Here is a 21,730-nt window from a genome sequence, read left to right as displayed (position 1 = left end):
ATGTCTCTTTGCTGCCACAGGTCAGAGAAGTGTGTTGGCTTTCGTACTGACTTCCCTCTGCCCTGTCTTTTTCTGTCCTGTGATTATTTTCTCTTCTTCAAAATTATTTAATAGGCGACTGGCACAAATTAACAGCAATGATGGCTGAATTTGGCCTGGATTGTGTGAAGAGCTCAGCCAAGACTAAAACAGCAGTACTCTTCAAGACAGAGGTGTCAATTAACCCTGCTCTGCAGGCAGGCTGTGAAGTTTATTATTTCCGTTATTACCTTTGTCACTGTGATATCAAAGTAGAACTATCAGTCAAGAAACTACAGCAATTAAATGTTGTCTGCCATAACATGCTATGTACACTATGCAATGCACACCTTTATTTAGTTATAAGAACTAGCCTAGAAAAGTGTTCTTTCACTGTGAAGCCTTTCCTAAGAATGATTAAGAAGAGAAAATAGACATGGTAAAATAGGGAACCGAGTCTGTGGTGTTCCCATTTGGAGAAGGAAGGCAGAGGAAGGAAAAGGCCGTGCTGCTGAACCCTTGGAGGTACATCAGAAGAGTAACGGCGCTGGAGGAAGTTGTCTGGTCTTGCTTCTCCCTCAGATCCCACGGCCGACAAGCTCCTGCATGAAGCGTCTTTTTAAGGGTGCGGGCTCTTTCTGTGTTGATCCCCTATTGCAGGAAGAATGCAGAAGGGGGCCCCGATGCAGAAACGCAGGAGGACTGTTTGTCTTTCTCCAATTCCAGTGCATTGAATGCGTGTTACGTTTCTGTGTCCAACCTGTGGTGGCAGATCTGCTGTGATTGCATTTTGGTTTCCCTTTGAAGCTATAGATAACTTCAAAGATTGTGGAAAATCCTCTGCAGAAGCAGTTCTGGGGAGTTTCTGCTTTCTCATACTACATTTTTTAAAATTTATTTTTATGTCAGAAGCAGGATCTTTCTCATGTAACTCTTTGTTGCTGTGATTAAGTCTGTATTGTTTCTGAGATTTGTCATTCAGGTACTGAGGTCAGTACTACTGAATTAAAAATAGAGGATCAGGCGTTCTCATGGACAGATTAGAAGCCAGGAGACATTAATGGGTGCTGTTGTCAGTGTAATCACAGAGTTTTCTACCTGTAAAAAGATCCTAAAGCTCCCAAATGGCCTCTGAAATAGTTGCCTTTCTTTTCATGCCTGGATTTATTTTATATTGAGAGATAAAAAATTTTGATCTAGTCATCTTTTAAGGATGTTGAGAGTGAATCAGCTGCTTAATCACGGCAGAGATGGGAAGGAGCAACATAGTTTGCTTCTCTGCTGCAAAAGAAAATGTTGTGAGCTATTGTGTGGTTCACTAGAATTTTAGTTGCCGGAATGTGTAAGAAATACTGACAATGACAATTAGAAATTGTACCCAAAGGCTGCGCTCCACTGAGCACGTGAGACACCAGGGTCTGACAACTCTGGGTAATGGGTGATTTGAATCTTGGCTCATTCTGCACTTGGACTAGCTGCAATATCTAAGCAAGGCGCTGAGAGACAGGGTCTTGCGAGGCTGAGGGTGCTGAGGGGAAGCTTTGTGCACTTGCATCACGCGATGGAGAGATGCTGGACTGTGTGTAACCCTGGCTCTGTGCAAGCACACCCGTAACAAAGGCTTTGTTCGTATAAATACATGTGATCACTGAACGTAGGGTGTTTTGCTGAGGCTTGCTTCGGGGATGGAGCTGCTCTTTGCGGGAGGATGACAGTGGGCCACCAGCTGAAGAAGACAGATGATGACAGCTGAGGTGGACAGATACAAAGCGTGTGCTCCAAACTGCAGGCAGTCAGCTTGGTCTCCGTTGTGAACAGTTTTCACACAGTCCAAAGCTCAGTGTATTTGGAAATAACCTCTGCAGCAGATGCTGAGCACCAACTGAATGTACTCAGGTGGTATCTCCTCGTGCTGGCCTTGCAACCAGAGCAAATGTCTGTTTTCCCTGAAGGAGTGCAGCTGCAATGGAACAACTGCTTCTGAAGTGACCATAAAATTTAGGCTATGGTATTCACTTTTCTTTTTCACTGCTTTACATGTCCTTTGATCTGTACATTGCTAGGACTGATGGAGTGAATTAGGGAACACTGGAATCATTTTGTAGTTTGTCTAGTATAGGCTTGTGGTCATAAATATCTAAGTTATAAAGTAATCTCAGTTATCCACATGACATACTCATGTCATTAGAGCACGTTTTTGTTCTCCAGAGGTGTCAGAATCTTCCATACATTCAGAAATAGATACACATAGTAGTAATCAAAGCAAAGCTTATTTCAGGCTAAATAAACTATGTCCAAGATTACTAAATTGCTTGGTTGGCTGTGAAGATGATTCATAAGGCTATATGTTTTAATATATGCAGCACCATAACAATGAAAATAAAATTTAGAGAATTCATCATTAGATTTGGAAAACAACGTTTAACAGATTTATTGAAGGAGAGTATTGTTCATACTGAATTATTCCAGACCAGTTCCAGTTCAGTGTCTTTTTAAATGAAATGGAAGGGGTATAAATTGTACCCATGATAATGCTCGAGCTGTCTAGAAATGTTATAAAGTTGGGATTTGCATATAATAACTGACTAAAAGCTAGCAGATTTTTTGACAACTTAAGTAGTAGGATGTAAATATGCCAGTGCTGGCAACTTCAGCCTTTTGGAAAGTATGAATTAGATATTAAAGAATCAGATGGTACCCAGAAGTCATGAGACTTAGGCTTCGTTATCTCTTGAAATGACAGATGAGTCTTTCAGTTAATTGCTGGCTTCCGGAAGCTGAAATCTGAGTAACAGCACTGTGTAAGAGGCGATTCTGAATCATGTCATGGAAGGTGGTAGCAGAGCTACCTTACAGCCGCCGCCTTCTCTGAAGGCAGTTGGAAGTAGTGCATTTGCCAGTGGTTGGAGAAGTAATGAGTGTTTACTCTTTAATGCCTTTGTTTCCTGAACTTTGAAGTGCTGAAGGTCAGATTGTGTCCAGTCTCTGCACCATCTCTATTGAATGCATATGGGAAAGAGAAGTTTCTGAACTTCCCATGCACTGCTTTTTGCAAGGGCTATCCATCTTCCTGGGAACCCTCGAGGCCAGGGACCACAAAGACTGCGCAGGGGATGTGTGGGGATGCACTCCAAAGTATGAGGGCCAGTGTTTTCGGGTGTTATTAGAGCTGCTGATCAGCAAGGACCTTCAGACAGGGCAGAGCAATGTTTTGCATCGCATAACTGTTGGTGTCATCTGGAAGGAAGCAAGATTGCTGAAGGTGTCACCCGCAAGTTCTTGGGTTTTGCTTCCTCCCTGGGCTGCAGCCGCGGTGCCTTGGAACCCCTCTTACAGACTGCCTGGGGAAGCTTGAATCGAGTGTTGTTTGGGATCGCAGTAAAACTGCAGAAAACAATCTAGGAGGTTTATAAATACCATCTTTTTTATTTGCCAGTAGTTGCTACATTATTGTCACATGGTGTACTGTTAAAGGTGGTACCTTTGAAAGCATTGTGAAACTAGCATCTGTGGCTATGTGGACTGCTCTTAGCGTGCTCGAGGCCGTATCTTGCGATGTAGGTATGGCTGTCGAGACCTGACAGCGTTGTGATTGGAATAATTCTTTTTCTACTCCCGTTACCTCCAGAAATTTAATTATATGGATGCCTTGTTTTCCTTCCACGGTTGGACTCTGTTGCTATGAAGAGCTGGATAGTGATCGTGTGTCACCCTTGATGTAGAACAAGGTCCAAGTGATCCTGGTCTGTGCTTGTGCATTTAGTAATAACTAAACTGTAAGTTTGGGGGTGTGAAATACTTTTTTTTTTTGCAAAGACTTCAGCTGTTAGTTTCATATTCTTTGAGTGGTGTGTCTTCAGTAGAAGCCTGTTAATGCATTTTCTATCTTTTAATTTTCAGTGCAGGGTCATTCTTCTAATGGGTGAAGGGGAAAGGGAGAGATGGGGCAACTGAAGGGGGTGCCATTTTTGAAGTGTTTGGGTCAGACAATTGCTATTGAGCTCTGGAAGAGACTGTGGGACTCTGAGTTTATAGCTGCTTTGGCTTTTTAGTTATCAAGATAAAGAGGAATTGCTCCTAATCCTGCTCATTCAGCTGTGCTCTGAGAGTCCTCATCCTTCTAAAAAAAGTTTTCATGGGCCAAATGAGGTCATCAGCAGCATCTGTGCAATCTACTTGTTTTCTGATGTCGAGAGGCACCTGACTGGGGCTTTTGACTTCCTTTGTTTTAATGATGTGGATTAGCCCTCTCCTGGGGTCAGCATTTTTGAGTGGCCTAGGGAATGAGAGGTTGGTGTCTTTGGCGAGTTCCAGGGGTTGGTGTTTTTTGGAGTATGATCTTGCAGGCTGATGATAACATGACAGATTTGCAGCTGCTGTGTGTGCAAAAGGGTTGTATCTTTAATGGAGTCTGAGGGCACAGGGAACTTGAGAGAGGGGCTCCGGTTTGAGACTGTGAGAATCAAAAGGGAAGAAGCGGCTTCCTGGTAATGCAACTGATGAAGGCGAAGCAGTGCTGTTGCTGAGGCTTAGCAGAGGATGGAAGCAACTCTGCCTTCCATTAGTGGCTCTGCACAGCTCATATTTTTATTTCTATGTAGTCACATAAGACTGTGAATACAAAAAGAAAGCAGGTCTGAGTAAGGAAGTATTTTGGGGTTTTTTGTGTTTGGTGTTTTTTTTTTTTTTAATACAGCTGCTTCTTGGCATTGAATCATGCTTCAGTTGTTGACGTGAGTTATGAGTTACTCTACTGTTGATGTACAGTGGCAGGAGTGTAGTGAAGCATAAATATGACTTTTCATATTAAACAACTTGAAAGTCTGCTAAGTTCTTCATAATTCTTTTTATTGAATAACTGGCTGAAGTAATTGAGACCAAGTTGGGAGGGGTGGGGGAAAGCAACGCATGGTTTTTTTTTGAGACTTGGTACTGCGCGGAAAGAATCACAAGACCGTGCTAAGTTATGAAGTGTTAAAGTCTGTGGACTGTATTGAAAACCTTAATTGATGGTAGCACCTCAGGCAGTTACTGGAAGGTTAAATATAAGAAACATTACAGTTATGTTGAGTGCAATCCAGAAGGTGAACACGTGTAAGCTGAAAACTTCAAAAACATCCCTTCTGGGGGTGGGTCAGAAGTAGCCACCTTCTGAAGAATGTGTCTCGGGGCTGAAGTGCAATTTCAGAGTCTCCAAACTGCCACAGAGACGTTAAAAATGTCATGTCGTCTCAGGGTATTTTGTTATCATTTGTGGTCAGTTGCATTTTTCAAGCCAATTATAGCCTTCAAGGCACTGAGATTTTGATGAGTCAAGTAGGGAAATCAGTTGTTCTTTACAGAAATGACAAGATGCTACTTTCTGTTTCACTAGCAGTTGGTAGAACGGCTTGTTTGTCTATTAATTTTCTTTATTTGGGTTTTTAGTAGCATAGCTGATTATCTTGTCCACATGAAAAACTAGTTAATTATTGTAGGCAGCAGTGTATAAAGAAGTATTGCTGCAGTCTGCTGGATGGAGTCAACAGCTCATTGTGTAGATCCTTCATTCAGTAGTGCAAACAAATACTGGAGATTGTCTGCTAATCCTGGCAACAGGGATCTCTTTCAGGAATAAGTCTTAGCTTAATATGTGCTACTACCATTGTAATAAGATCTGAAGTGCTGTGGTGCTTATGAATGGGTTGCCTTGAAAGCTGAATGGATATGGCTGTAATATCATTAATACACTAGAGAGGCATGGTTTGGTGTTTCGGTATTTAGCTTCTTCATGCCTTTGATTTTTAATAACACCTGTGAGGTCTGCGTACTGCTAGATGTGTTTCTTCCTCTTCTCTGTTGCCTGCAACTCATAAATACACTCCCTCGTATGTCTGCATGCTTTTCTTAAAGCTTCCACACCACCACGTTGGTCCTTTTCCTCCTTCATCAGAAAGGATGTGGAGTCGGCAGCGCACCCTTGCAGCAACGAGGCAAACCATGCCTTGGGCTGCGTCAGCAAGAGTGTAGCAAGCAAATCAGGGGATGTGATTACTTCTCCCTGGTCTTGTTAGGCCACACCTGGAATATTGTGTTTCATCTTTGCTCCCCCAGTTCCAGAGGGGGTCCAGCAGAGGGCCACCAAAACATTTAGGGGGTTGAAGAACTTTACACATGAAGAAGGAAGGGCTGAAGGAATTGGATTTTTTTCAACCTAGGGAAGAGAAGGCTGAGGGCAGTCTAGTCACAGTCTTCAAGTGCTTCAACGGTGGTTTGTATAGAGGATGGAAGCCCAGGGATGCACAGGACAAGAGGAACCAGGCGCAGGTTGCTCAGGGGAAATTCCGTCAGGATGTAAGAAAAAAATGCTTCACCATGAGAACAAGTCAACACTGGAATAGGTTTCCCAGGGTGCTGATGGAGTCACCCTTGCTGGAAATATCCAAGGCTGTTTGACGTTGTCTTGGGTAACCTAACTTAAGGCCCTTCTTTCAACAGAAGGTGGGACCATATGTTCCCAGAGGTCTTTTCCAATCTTGATTTGAATACAGGACTTTGAGTACAGGACATGTGAATCTCAGTGGATACAACATACCTACTATCAATCCAGCCTACTAGGTTGTGAATGACTGACTTGGAGAATACAAAAAAAAAGTAGGGGAAATGACTTTTTTAGATTTGAAATATAGATATATAAAATAGGTACTGTATTGTGTGTATTTAGCTGTCAGAGCTAGGAGCATTTTTTTTGATACTGTGTGTGGGTTTTTTGTTTGGTTTTTGTTTGTTTTAATCTTGGCTTCCCTGCTTATTTGCATGGCAATGCCAAACTATATTCAGCACTGGAATTTAAAATAATGGATCATACATGCAAAATTAATTAGCAAATTGTGAAGTCCTGGTTCTAGTTAGTGAATATTTCAGAGGAATTCAATTAAGATTCTTAAGTGTAGGACTAGTTTATCAAAAATAGAAGAGTAAGGATGTGAAAAAACCTCTCAGCAGTGGAGTGCTTCTATACAATAAAGGCTCTTTGACTGAGCAGAGCAATGTACAATAATTAGATGTGCCATATCAGCCATTAGAGAATAGTAGAATCCTTGCAAATAATTTGTTGGCAGGCCTGCCACTTGCAGTTCCTCCGTGTTTTGGACCTGAATGTCCATATGGGAGAGTGCAAAGCATTTTCATCCTAAACTGGTGGTATTTTGAGCTCATGTTGCATAACACTTCAGATGTTGGCATTGGGACATGCTATTTTGAAGGTAAGAGAACATGCTAAAAATGCACTGGTGATAATATGAGCACAGTAGGAAATAGTTCAAGCTCTTAATTCCCCACTCAAGCGTGTTGCTACACTTTAAGCATCTCGCTAACGACGTTGACTTCAATATTCCTGACTGCTATGCAGCTCCCAGAATCATGCCTACATGAAGATATGCATCAGAGTGACCAGTGTTTTGCATGCCTGAGTTTTACAATACCTGACCTACTCAGAAGTATTTCATTGTATATGTTATCTCTTCTTCAAAATAAATCAGTGGGATTGGGGGAAAACTTGTGAGAAATTGTCTATTTGCAGTCCAGAAAACCTCCCAGACATGTCCCCAGACATGTAATAAGCTACTGGAGTTAATGAATGAATGACAGGATATTACTTAAACAGCAGAAAATTTAGTGTGTTGTTTCTAGATGTTTGAGATGACTCCCATTGCAGGTTAGCTTTAGTAACTGTACCTTTTTCTGAATGGATTGCAGAACTTCAGTGCCTTGCAAGCACATATCACTTTGTCTCCGTGTCTCTGATTCTTTCTTAAGCTCCATGTGAATGGTACTTTCCAGGTCTGCTTTAATGGCCTGAAGGATGCATGTACGTTTTTTGAATGTCCCTCTTTGGTACTTCTGGGCTATAGCTAGTAGAGCATAATAAAAGGAATTTGTCAGTTGGTTTCCTAAAAATATCGATAGCCTGCTTGTCCTTTATTATTATTATTATTGTTATGTGTATTTCATGGGCTTATGCAGCATTTGGTGCCTTAAACTTGGCAGTGTGATGAATTGGTCTAAAGAACTGTGTGGAGCGTGTGCTGCTCTTCTGTCCTTTCCCATTGTCTGCATAGACACCATTGTCACCATTGTCTTCACCAGCAGTAAAAATTATAAGTTTCATGCCCAGTCTTCAGGTGTTTTTTCATAAGAATGTGTTTGAATTTGTTTATGCCTGGGGAACCCATATTTTTGTACAAGAATAATCTGTAATAGTGCTTTACAGTTTGCTCTTCAAGTATTCAAGTTCATTATGTTGAGCCAAATAGTTAAGTCCTGCAGGATGAGATTTTGAGGATCCAAAGATAGTTTCTGGGATATGTTTTAGAAATCCAAATTGTGATCCTGTTCTGAAGAAGGCTTTTTACTTATGTGTTGAGTGGGGTCTCTAGTAATCGTGTAGCGGTAGTGCTTTGTTGCAGGTGTCGCTGGAAAATCCAGCAGCAGAAATGTCAGTCCACAAAGAGGCAAATTCTCCTGTAATGGATCGGTATTTTCAATGGGTTGGACGTAGTGCAGCATGCCCAGCATGCAGAGGCCAGCGATTGTGCACAGTGGGACTGTTGCAAAGCTGTTCACTTCAGCTCCTATTTCACTTTGGCAACCTGAGCTCTGAAATCTCCTGCTAGGTTGTTTGCTGCATTGGCACTGTGACCATGAGCTTGGACCTGGCTGAACTCTGTCCTATCTCTGATTTCCCCACCCTCACCTTTTTCTGTCTTCCCCAGTACCTGATCAGTCTCTCTGGTGGGTTTTTCTCCTATAAGTAGAATAGATGTCTGTTTGCTTGAACTGCAAAATACATCTATAGTTCATTCTGCCCTCAGTTAAATATCTTCACTACAGAGGTGAGCTTGCATTAACTCCTCCTAGTCAGTCTGACCTGTGTGAGAGCAGGCACGTCGTGAAATAACACTCTAAGAAGCAATTGTATCAGCAGCTGTTGAGTTGTAGTTGTAGAGATGTAACTTTTGCCCTGTGAAGGCCATCCAGCAGCAGTTAAAAGCACTACCATGCTTGTGCAAGAAAGGTTTCGTATGTGCTCGTTGCTTGAGCTTAGGGCAGTGCTTGGAATAGGGCTGGAGCTAACTTGTGGCAGTAGGAAGCCCTTTATTGTGTTGCTTTTCTGGAGTAAACAGAAGTAAATAGCATTAAAGAATTGTTTTTGTTGGTTATTCAGGTGAAGTCGTGAGCCTGGTAATTTGCTGTCCTGCAAACCACGTGCTGATTTATGCCTGTGTAAAGGTTGCCCAGAAGTCTGCCAAGTCAAGCAGCAAGACTTTTAGCACTGGGGATGGGAAGTGCTGAAACATGAGGGATGTTCCCACAGCTTTACCCTGGCATGGTCCCCTGCCGTGGACAATTGCCACAGCTCCTCTTCCACGCTCTCTGAATTACCCTGCAAGTAGCAGAGGCCAGCACCGCGCGGACCATCAGCCGCACGAGGTGCGGGGCGCAGGGGCAGAGGGGTGGTTAGGACAGCCAGCCAACGGAGCTGGCAGCACAGCCGGTGCCACTAACAGCATGGTCCTTGTGCTTGCTGCTGGGAAGAGCTCCTCCCGAGAGCACGTCTCGTGACGTCTCCCGGTGCCGTGCGGGTTCACGCAGGGCTCTGTGGCAACGCTGCTGTGAGTTTCTTGGGGCATCGCAGCTCCGGTGCTCTGGAGGAAAGCAGCGTTTGGCCCAGCCGCGATCTTCCTGCTGCCTTGAAAGCCAAGCGCGGCTGGGTCTGGTGGTAGCACACAGCTGTCCAGACTGCAGCTGCCTGGAGGGACAGCAGCAAAATCTGATGGGACAGTTGTTGATCCTACCCTTCCAAGGCAGTTGTGGGGAAATGGAGTTTAAAAGTCAGTTTCCATTGTCAGCTGGGGTCAAACAGCTTGCTCGGTCAGTAGGCACAGGTGCAGGTCAGCCCCTTGTCCCATCATAATGAAATTTCCAGTAAGTAATTTTAAATTGTAATGCCCAATTTCAATTGTAAAATCCATAAATGTGATAAAATTGTGCTTCTCCTGTCTGGTATTCAGCTGTTCTCAGGCTGCTGGCCAGCGGTAATTTTCTGGCCTGCCCGGATCTGTGAACGTGGATCTTGGGAATAAAATTAAAGAAGAAACAATTTTTCAGCTGTTTGTAGTATACTTTTTTATTTTTTAAAGCCCTTGTGTGTTATAAGCCTGCCCTTATAACCTACTGACTTTGTGGGATTCTTGACAGGTTTTTAAGATTTGCTTTAGCAGCACCTTTTCAAAGATCATTTCTTCCCCATCCCCTTCTTTTTCCCCAACGAAAACATGAAACTTCAGTAACTTCTGAGATCTTAGGGAGTGAACAATCCAGAAGACATACTTTGCTGCAGACTGTGGTCTCTTCAGTGCCCTGCACAAGTCATGTTATTAGCCAATACGTAATAGCTAGCGTGTGGTCTGTGGCAGTGCTTTTAGGTGTTCCCATCATGTAAGAAATATGCTTCTCCATAAAGGTAAGAGAGGGGTTGATGTGGGCACCTGCGGTTCAGGAGATCTAGCTTTTCTTCTTGCCTCTGCCTCTCATCATTGCTCGAAAGCACATGAATGCGCTGGAAATGGAGCTCTCCTTATGACTAGCTATTAAAATGGAGGCAGTCCTTGTTTTTGTAAAGTGTCTTGGGATTCTGGTTAAGAGGAATTACTGTACTTACAGAGGTGATTTGTGAGAACTGGTTAGCAGCCACTTGCTGAATAACATGCTGTTTGAAAACAGTTTCACCTGAATCAAAACGTGTGAAGTTCAACAGAAATGTTAGTGGGAAAATTTTAAGAAATGAGTTGGCTTTCGTTTTCAAACTTTGTTTCAGAAACGTCAAAACATTGCATTTCATTTGCTTTGTTTGAACATACGTTTTAATTTAGCAGGATGTTTAATATTTTATAGGTTGTCTTTAGTACTGCATACTTGAAAAAAAGGTACTATCATAGTGAAATAATTTGGCATTACCAAAATAAACATGTGAATATTAATGTGCATTCTTCTGACTGCCATTCTGTGAGGAATGTTTACAACTGAAAGTGAGACCAAGACCAGTTGGCAAAATACTGACATTTTGTTGAGGTTTATTGGATACTGGAATTGAATAAATTCTATTTCCCAACTCTACAGTTGTGCAGTTGCTACATTTGATACCGGCGTTTTTGATGCAATTTTTTCTTGTATTTCTATAGTTAAAAGTGGAAACATTTTGAGGAGAAGGGCGTAAGAGAAATGTGTGGTGGCCCTCTGAAAATATTTTACTGAACTTGAGGAATTTTCTAACTTTGTTTATTATGCTAAATTTTAGCATGGATTTTTCCTGGTATTTAAAAATAACAAGAGTAATGAATTTACTGATTACTTCTGCTGTAGTAGATTTGTCTACTCTTGTTTTACTCTTGGCTTTAAACCTATGAATAGTTATACTAAAATATGCAACAAAACCAATATAAAATAAATATGCATATGGCTTAGATAATGGACTCTCAAATGTATTATTTACACAGATTGTCCATGATGTTGTCTTTTTATATGGAAAAAGGGAAGAGCCAGGAAAAAATGTTTTTGCTTTAATATTTGCTTTTTTCCAGTCTAACATGAAATATTTATCGTAACAGGCTTCTTGCAAACATTCTGCCCCCAGAAGCCAAATTATATCAGTAGATATCCGATTGCCTTTTATTAATATCAGAGGGTAGAGTTAGGTATTGTGGACCAGCGTATCCCTGCTGCTCTGAAAATCAAATTGCTGTGGTGAAGTCTTCCAGTTTTTCATCAGTTGCTGACGGCAGGAACTGGTCCCGTGTGTGCATTTTGCCCTGCAGAAGAGGGCAGGCAGTACCGATATGTGATTTGGGTGCACCAGACCATTCCTCCTGTGGGATTCCTTTTTGATGAAGGGTGATTTGTTTCCAGAGCCATTAGAGTATGTTATGTCATCTCTTCCGGTGGAAGACTGCCAGATTTCGCTGGGATTTCGCAGGCAGGCACATTAACACTTGAGGCGTAGGGTGTGCCCAGTGAACCCAGCAGTTGTGAAGCCTGGGACAGCTTGGCCATCGCAGAGGTGGTATGTGCCAGTAAATGTGGTGCACTCAGGATACATTGGGCTTTTTGTGCATGTGCAGATCAGCCTAAGTAGGTCTGACATCTCCCAAACGTGTTGAGCTCCCGGCTCACGTGCTGTTGAGTAGGTGTGCACGTGCATAGGGCATAGCGGATTGCTGGATGCCCAACTGGGACAGTTTCCTTGGCAGAAAAAGAGGTTGCATCTGGAGAAGCTACATGTATTGTAGCCTGCTCTCCATAAATATGCCTGAAAATGGAGAAAGGATGAAGGAATATAGAGATGCACCAACTTTCCTTTCTTTGGACGCTCAAAAGATTTCAGTCAGAACAGTTTTGAATAGAGGAAGTCGCAAAACAAAGGCTGGAAACTCAGGTCTCTGATCCCACAGGCTGGAGAATAAAGGTTAGAGAGGAATTAGGATTCACCCTTTCCTATGTTCCTCTGTTCCTTTCTTTGCATCGTTTTAGTTTCTAGGTATCCACCTGGTGGAAGACTTTGCATGGTCTGTATCCCTGGCTGGCACGTTAGAGTATTTTCATGTTGGCACAGGAATCTGCACCTACAGACATACAGGAGCGATCAGGTTTCTGCATATGTTTGCAAAGCACCTAGTGCATTCATGAGGCTGTTCAAACAGTCACAACAAATTCCTGGTTAGCTTGTGTAACGTCATTTGGCTGCTTGCTTCTGCCAAATTCACAGTTCTCTGACCAGGAATGAAAGAAAATGGCCTTATCAGCCCTGGGTGATGCTTGGAGCCTGCGTGGCACTTGTCCTATCTGTCATGCAGATGTGTTTCAAATGTCATAGTGAGTAGATTAAAGACAACTTGGCTTTCTGAGCTTTTGTGGTTGCTGTATCCTGCATTGTTTACATTACAGAGTTCTGGCAGACCTCTCCCTTTGATGTTATTAATATTAAAATAAAGGAATTCTTTATATTACAGAGATGGGCTTCTAGTCCGACTCTGTCAGGCTTGACTATAGGGCTCCAGGCACCTCCGCTGCCCTTGCGACGGAGGCGGTGCTGAGCCTTCCCATGGCAGCTGGACCAGGGCTGGATGGGGATTGTAAGTGCCAGGGGAGCTGGGGATGGAGATGACGCTGTGCTGTATAAACGGTGGTTATTAATGGGGAGCCTGGCTGGTTGTGTATAAACACTGCCTGAACTTCCAGAGGGGTTGTTCCCTCAGATTACGGGACCGTATGCCAACAGTGGGTTTCCCTTCCTTTCTGGCTTCCTTTATTGCCAAGCAAGTAGCATGAATGTCATTATACAACGCCTGTTATCTAACCTGTTCACTGTCAATAGTCATTGCGTGATACGAAAAGTCCCCAGAGACTGCATGATGCATTTTCATTCCCAGGGATCTCCTTATAAAACTGGGACCGTGATCAGAAAGAGAAACAGGGAAGCTGCTGCTTCGGTGTTTTTTCCCCACCCCAGGGCAGGCTGCTGACTGTGTGGTTTGCTAGGTGTGTTTCCAGGAGTTGGCTGTGATCTGATAAGCCACGTCTGACTCGTGTCCTGGCTGCCGAGGAGGACATCCACGTTTGTTCATCAGCACTGGCCGGAGGAACCTTTACTAGCAAGCAGCGTTTGAAATAGATGAGACAACACAGAGGGCTTTACCTCTGGATTTATCTCCCCTCCCCCCCGCCCCCCGTATTGTGTTCTCCATATCCACGTTTGCCATCAGCGTAGCCATTCATTTCTGCAGATGTGCGTCTGAGGTTTAGCGTTTCTAACCCGCCTGCTCTGGACTGGGTTGCGCCGATGCCGGTGTCGTTGCGCAATGGGGCGTGTGCCTGGAGCTGGTGATGAAGCAGAACAACAGCTCTCTTGAGGTTTGGCAGAAAATAGCTTCTTACAGTATTCTTGACTCTTTTTTTTTTTTTCCCTTGGCAAAAACAAAAGGAAGCTTTAGCAGGTAGAAGGTTGTTGCCTTGCCACAGAAACGTGTTGTTGCATATGACTGCTGCGAGGGCAAAACCACTAGCTGGACCCACCCCTGACTGTGGCCAACATTTGCTGTCCCAGTTAGTGATAAAGCCCCTGTTCTCACTGGGTCATGACACATAGGAATATTAAGCTTACACCAATCAGCTTTTTAATCAGTGTTAACTGCTGACTTTCCTAAACCAAATTCTTTTAAAAAGAAGAAAAAGCTGGTAACAGAAGTAAATGGGGATTTCCAAAGAAATTGGTGTTAATCTTCCTCTTCTTCTGTTAAAGCCACTGTGGAACTGCATGGACAGAGATGGAGTTATGCGAAAGATGAGCACTTTGGAAAACTATGTCCAGTGTGGCTGGATCAGTGAAAAGGAAATGATGAACAAAACCAGTGCAGGCCAGTGAGCATGTCTGCACTTAACGAAATTGAGCTGGTAATACATTTCTAATTAAACTGGGTCAAACCATGTGTGCAAACCAGGTCTTTAAAAATAATTATTTGGAACCTCGTTTTTTCCAGTCCTTTGCACACGATGTCATTTGTTTTACCTATTCAAAGTGGATATAAAATGCTAACAGTGGCATGCTAGTGCTTTATGCTCATCTTGCACTCATTTGATTACAGAGTAAATGGCAAAGAGGAATCACTGCTGGGGAGCCAATCCCTAAAGGTGGCTCAGAACCCATTCTTGTTAGGCATTTGGTTTTCTGTAACCCTTCTATTATTGAATATAGTTATTTTCTTGTGCAAACATGTCAAAAATATGTATTTTCTGTAAGCCTTAGTGATGCAAACATGAACACACTTTTGCGATGTTACTGCAAGAGGAAAGTAGCCTACAAGCACTGATGAGAGATGGGTTTATTTATCAAGGTAAATTCTGAAGTTGTTTAAACTTCCTGGGTTTTGAGGAAAAACTAAATAGTAAAACTAAGAAAATGCAGTTGCTTGCAAATTTGTCCTTTCTTACCCTGTCCTCCACCTCTGACCTCAGCAGTCCCAATTCCTTTGCTGAGTCCTTTAGGATCTCTGCTAGCAGATACACCCGTGGCCCCCCCCAAGATACACCCATGGCCCCCGCTTACTCCTGAGCCCCCCCTCTGATCCGACCCTTCAGCAGCCGCTGCCTGTGGCTATCTGCTGCCCTTGGGCAAGAGGCAGCCTGTGCTACGGCTGGCTGCAGGTTGCTGTGTGCTCCCTGGCTGGCCAGCCGGCAGGCAGCGTCGGGTGGGAAACCGCAGAGCCCACTCTGGAGCCCTCCTCTCTGGAGGAAGGGAGTTTGTCTCCGTCTCCGATTTTCACAAAGCACGCAGGGATTGAATCATCTTTGAGACTTCTATCTGTCTGCCAGTCTAGGTTGAAGTGGGCTGACAGGTTAAAACACGGTTGGATGCAAGGGCAGCACAATCACGTACGCCTTGTTTTCTTAAGCAACCTGGCTAAGCTTCTGTCTTTGATAGTGGAGGAAAGCTTGCAATTCCCTGTAATCCCATGTCCCTCCCTGAACCTAAAGGTTCAGGAACTAGAAGGCAATACAAAGCCCTTTGGAGGTAGGTTTTCTGGTATGGTGTTTTCATATACTCTTTGATTATTATTATTTTTTTAAGATGCTCTTGTTGTAAATAGAGACCTAGTTATTTAAATTTCTGTTATTTCAATGTGTGCATTGGCAATGCTGTAGAGTTTTAGCTGACCCTGCAAAATTTTTCCCTGGCGCATATTACCAGATTCATCCTAAGGAGCAATGAGCTGTTGGTGGTGTATTTTGGCATCTTGATGTGGATGACGGAATATGCAAAGAAGCTGCAAAAGGAAGTTATTTTGAAACTTGTGGATGGTTAAACTTTTAGAGTAAATTTTAAAGTGAATACAATTAGAAGAAGATGTTAAAGCAAAAGATGCTAGTTTTTAAAGCTTATATTATACGTGTAAACCAGACTTCAGGTACTTGCTACTCCACATTTCTCCTGCAAGCTGCTGGCATTAGCTGGATGCCCTGTGGAATGTTTAGGTTGTTTTTCTGTTTTGGTTTGTTTTTTTCTTTCTTGACAGCTGCTTTGTGATGTGATGCAGCTGCTTGGACAGGCTATTGCCATTACAAGGTAAAGGAAGCAGATAGGGTTCAGAGCTTGGAAAATGAGAACTGGGTTGGAGACTCAATCACGAGAAGGGTTCTGGTGCAGCTTCATTGACACCTGAGGTTTCGTGGGCTGGGCCAGTGGATTTCAGTTTTACAGTTTTGAATATTTAATTATGTGTTTGTGTGTGTATGTGTGCACTTCTGTCCATAGTGCCTTGGGCCCCATTGTATTTGGTGTCGTACAAGTTTACAGAGATGCCGTTGCTGCCTGGGAAAGCTCCATGTGACATACCAGCTGACAAATCGTGAATGGGAGGAACCCAGTCAAATCTATATGCCTGTGAATGTAAACATATCTGTAGTCAATCAGAACAGCAAGCGTTCTCTGTTTCCATCTGGCCTTCATCTGCAGCTTTATGAAGAGACTAATTTCCGATAGGCAGTGACCTTTGGGTAGCAGTAGTGCAGTTGGTTGTTGGATACTTTTACACAAGTGGACACGTTGCAGTAATGGCATAGGTTAATTTCTTCCGTCACAAACTCTGGCTCAAACCTGTGACGGGATCAGTGTGAACACACCTTCTCCAACAGAGAAAGCATTGAATATACACGCTTTTTCAGTGGAAAACTTGGTGCAAAGTGGGATTTGTTTTGTTTGAGAAATTTGATCTTTTATGGGGCAAATTCAGATCCAATAAATTCAACAGCAGAAATTCCTGTGGACGTCAGCGAAGCCAGAATTGCATGCGAGAGCCCGAGCATTAGGAGAAGCCATCGGTCGCTGTTGGTGGGCAGTCCTGCAGGGAACCGCTCGGCAGTGCAGCCTGCAGGGCATCAGAGGGGGGCAGGGGGGTCCCCAGCCTGTGCTGGGGCTCTGCATTTGTTTTACCCAAATGCATAGTTCGCTGTGTAGTGCACTACTTCATCTTACGCTGTACAAAATGAACTTGGGTTATTTAACAGGGCAAGGCAAAGAGGTGAGAATTTCAAAATCTGGTAAAGCTGTTCAGTGGTTAATTGCAGGAAACTCTTTGTCCCTTTTGTGACCAATTCTTCCAATGGTTAGCTGCTGCTTTTGCTTCATATGTGCTGGTAATTATGCTAGTCTACATTGCTTGAGGCTCTGCGGTTCCTCAGCTGTAATGTGTTTAGCCATTTTCTTGAAATTATTCTGCAGGGGTATTTTTTTTTTTTTCCTCTGAAGAGTTCACTGTTCATTTCTCTCTCTGCCGTGATTGACTTCGATCCCTACAAGTAATACAGAAAATTGGAAGATACAGCATTGAACGGTAACTGCTTGTAGCTGTTCAGGAACTATTACTGCACATCTGACCTACAGTTTGCTCGAGAGGAGAACCTTTGCCAGCCAGGCTTCTGCTGTACAGAGCTAATTAGATCAGCTTAGAAAAAAATAGCACCAAGGCTCTTCTCAAATTCAGATTTTTTTCTTTAGGAAAGTGAACTTGGAAGCACCACTCCTTCTAAATTTAATTAGAAAAGCAAAGGTGTACTTTACTTTTAAGAATAATTAGAAGGGTAGTCCGGTTTCATTTTGGAGACCAACTTAATACTGAAAGCCTTTCCAAATGTTTAAGTAATTTTCCCTTGAGTTTTGTGGACCATCTGGCCAATAGGATTTTGGAAGGAAATAGGAATTGACTGCTGCTGCAAGATCGGTGCCATGTAGTTCATCTCTTGCAGAGCTCATTCAGAAATCTGGAGACTGATGTATTTTCTCACAGACTAATTGTGTCTATTAACTCCCTTTTTATTTTTGGAGAGGATGTGTCAAGTAGAGCCAAATGAAAAGGCACTGAGAGTAGATGCTCTTTTTTCCTCAGTTAAATGCTCTGTGAAGACTTTTGTGTGTGTGTGTGAAAAATACGACCTTTCCCTAGGCAAACCTCAGATCTTCTGAACTTGACAATGGTGCTCAGTAGAGGTTTTGACTTCAGGATTCACCTCAGGTGAAGAGAGTTGTAGGGAGGGTTATTTGCCATGAAGTACTGAAGGAAAGGCTCAGAGGTCCCAAGAGAAACCCATTTAATGCCAGTTGTTCATACTGGACTGTCCTGTGCGGTGCCCTGTGTATTGTCTCTCCCAGTCACCTGCGGAGAGGTGCGTACCCGCATGGTATTGCAATCTGTGTGAGGAAAAACACCGGCAGAACTGGAATGAAAAAGTAAATCACCTTTAAGGCTGTTGTAGCTCTCATCATCTAGGCTGGAACTTACAGTCCGAGCTGTGTACTGTGCCTGCCTTAAAGGCTTTTTAAAAAAAAAACAGCAACACAGTTTTAACCCATGCAGAACCTTGTCCATGCTCTGCATTATATGCAAGAGAAAAGTCAACTACGTTACACTTACTGTTCACGAGAATGCTGAAGGATTTTTAAAAATTCAGTGATATAATTGCTGAGAGCTTAATGTGCACGCAAAGTTATGTTTATGTGGGATAGAAGGCTAATAAAGCCTTTCTTTATTAGCATGTGTCTGGGAAGGCTGCATTACTTAAAAAGTTAAAATATGACTCTCATAACATGAGGTTTGTAATTGCTGCGTGCAGCTTGACCTTCAGAGCTTCGTAGGGATGGTGAGCCAAAAAGGCTTCCTTTGAGGGATTCCTGCTCCGAAGGTCTGGCCACCCATCAGCTGACCTCCTACACTCCAGCCCTGACTTCCTTTCAGCAGGATGGGTCTGGCGGGACACATTTAACTGCTTGTGACTTCATCCAGCAGAGATGTGCCGTGTATAGATTTTCTCTAGCGCCCTGTATTTCTGTAAACGGATGCACATGAGTCAGGCAGCGAAAATTCACTGGGGTGGAGGGATTTGTACCTCTCCCTAGACTTAGCTTCTTGATGGCCCCTGGTCTGCAGAGTGAGAGCCTTCCAAAGGCTGAGGCTTTTTTCCTACACTGTTTATTTTTCCGGATGAATAGACTTTCGTCGCGGTGGACCTTTGTTGTCATAAATCACTGCTGGGCTCCCCAGGTGCTGAGTGGGACTGGCTCCGAGCCAAGGCTTTTGCAACCCTCCTGCCTGCAGCAAGAGCAGCCACGGGGCTGTGAATGCCCCGCATCCCTGCCGCCCCGCATCCCTGCCGCCCCGCATCCCTGCCGCCCCGCGCTGGGCAGCCGGGGTCCCTGCTGCTGCTGGCTATCTGCAGGCCCACCGGCCCAGGCGTGCCCGAGGCAGAACCCCCGTTGGAAGAAGAAAGCCGCCTGTGTCTGCAAAGGCTCCACGCCCCTGCCAGGGGTAGCAAGCGGTGATGGGGTGTCTGAGGCTGGAAACCCAACAGCGTGTTTCAACAGACCTTAAGAGGCGTGACAAATGCCGAAGCCCAGGATGGATGGCAAGGCTGTTGAAACTGTTATTTGTGCAAATACTGAAATTTAGGCTCAAAGAAATCGGGTTTTATGTCCCAATAAATGGAGCGCGAGGAAAAGGGGATAACTGCGCAGCCTGCTTTTCAGATCTCTCCTCCCATTCACTGTGCTGCTGTCTGAGTTGCTCTCTGGCCCCATGTATGGCCCCAAAACGTTGCTTTTCTTTCCCTGCTGGTAGCAGCTCCCATTCAGGCCACTTGGCAAAGCCCATGCTTGGCTTTGGGTGACAAGAAGCCATGGGAGTTCAGGGGCCTTGCAATTATCTCTGAAGTCAAGCACCTGGATGACTTTCCGAACAGAGGACAGCTAGAGCTTCAGAGTGTTTGTCTTCCCCTTAGACCCTCCTGAAATATCTCCAGACACAAAACAGATTGGGCCAGATCCAGCTCTGTCAAAGTCGGTGGGAGTCTGGTCCTTCACCAAGAGCAGCTATGCCTTCGGTAACCCTGCGTATCCCCGGGCAGTGCCGACCCCGAGCACGGCAGCGGTGGCAGTCTCTGAAGTTAGCTTTCTGTGCTGCAGCTCTCCATTTCCCGCTGTTACCCACCAAGGGCCACCATGATTTTACCTGCCCCAGGAGGAACGCTCGGGCTTTTCCTTCTTGCACATTGTTCACGTTGTTCAGAAACTTCAAATAGCGGTAGGGTATCTAAAGCATCATGTCTGCATGTTAGCTGAATAAGGAGAAGCCGCAGGAATGGGTACTTTCCAGATTCCTCCAGATGAGCATGGAGCTGCAGAAGATCATATGGGATGTTCTGCTGCAGACAGCATCCATTTCAAATAAGTAGAGGACAAAACTCCTTTCTTCATATTATGGCTAGCGTGGTATTTTCAAAAGTGCTTAGTGCTTTGCTTGATCTTGCTAATCGCAACGTGAATGACCTCTTTGGGAGCAGGTTTCAAAATCTCAAAAGTTCAATCTCTAGTCCAGTCTTGTACAAGTATGCAGCAGACCCTGAGTGGTTCATGTTTTGCATAAGGATAGTAGTCTGATCAACTGAACGTACTGATATTGCGAAAATGTAGGTACTCAAATATGTATTTGTGAAAGGGCTTGAATTTGCTCCTTTGTTTCATTTTCTTTTCCCACTGGTCTGCAGTCAGACACAGACAAACATTAGGCAAAGCAATCAATCTGCGTTTCCACTTGTACAATGGGAGGAAATAGGAACTGAAAGGATTAAAAAAACCAAAAACAAAAAACCAAACACAACTGGACAGAAAAACTGTTTCTGGTGCCTCTTGGGTTTTACAGTTCATGAGGGCTGTGGTACAGACACTTGCAATAGGGGTGAAAAACTGTCCTTTTCCTCCAGAGATCAAGGCTGTTTGATCTGGTACCATTGAAATGACCCCTGTCCATCCCTCCCTTCTAGCCAGTCTGGGCTTGGGTAGAATTTTAAGTGATTGATAGAAGTTACATGTTCTAATCTCTTGTCTTGGCTATTGTGTTGCTATTTTAGTATATGGGATGTCTTCCTATACCACTGCCAACTTAGTTGTCTTCTCTAGTGTTATGAGGTACAGTGATATTTTTGTTTGTTTGTTTGTTTAAGCATGTGGCACAAATAGGGGCCCTGAGAGAAATTCCTGATTTTTTTTTTTAACATCTTACCCCTGAAACGTCTAAAACTTCATTTTAAAAACAACTTTATAAAACTAATATTTTCACTTTGAGTGAGTGCAAAATACTTACCCACTTCTGAGGTGAGGGGGGAGAGAGAGAAGCAATGGGAGGGATAGAATGACCTGTTCTGCACAGAAATAGGGCAGTGGTGTTTGCTAGAAAAGGAACTTGTTTTTCACTGAATATTCAAGTCATTTTTGCTATATAAATTCCCTAACCTTTACAAAATTATCCTTTTTCGTTTGGAATGCAGTGTAACATTTTTGGGTTTTTGAACAATTTTTCATTTCTTTATAAACAGTATATATCTCTAATATTTCTTCATTAATGTAACAGCTTTGTCTTAAAGTGCACTGAGTGTTATTAATTAACTTTCATTCTTTATATATCTACCTGCAGACACGTTGGATTTTACTGTTAATGTTTTACAACCCAAGTTCTGGGGCATGCTAAGTAGTGTTCGACTTCATAGTACGGTCTATACTGAAAGTGATAAATCTTATGCTAACTTCTTGAACGTATCTAATCATAAAGTAGAGTGGGAATTAGCATATAGGAGG

At 43.5% G+C, this 21,730-nt stretch overlaps 1 protein-coding gene across 4 annotated transcripts in view; it reads left to right on the top strand.

Annotated features, from left to right (window-relative positions):
- The window catches only part of NRK (Nik related kinase), a 108,028-nt gene that overhangs the window by 5,476 nt on the left and 80,822 nt on the right, over window positions 1-21,730 (top strand). The gene's annotated exons all lie outside the window — the stretch shown is intronic.

The sequence above is a fragment of the Mycteria americana genome, chromosome 10 (genome assembly GCF_035582795.1).
Source record: "Mycteria americana isolate JAX WOST 10 ecotype Jacksonville Zoo and Gardens chromosome 10, USCA_MyAme_1.0, whole genome shotgun sequence".
Classification (NCBI taxonomy): domain Eukaryota; kingdom Metazoa; phylum Chordata; class Aves; order Ciconiiformes; family Ciconiidae; genus Mycteria; species Mycteria americana.
This window is presented reverse-complemented; position numbering and strand designations above follow the sequence as displayed.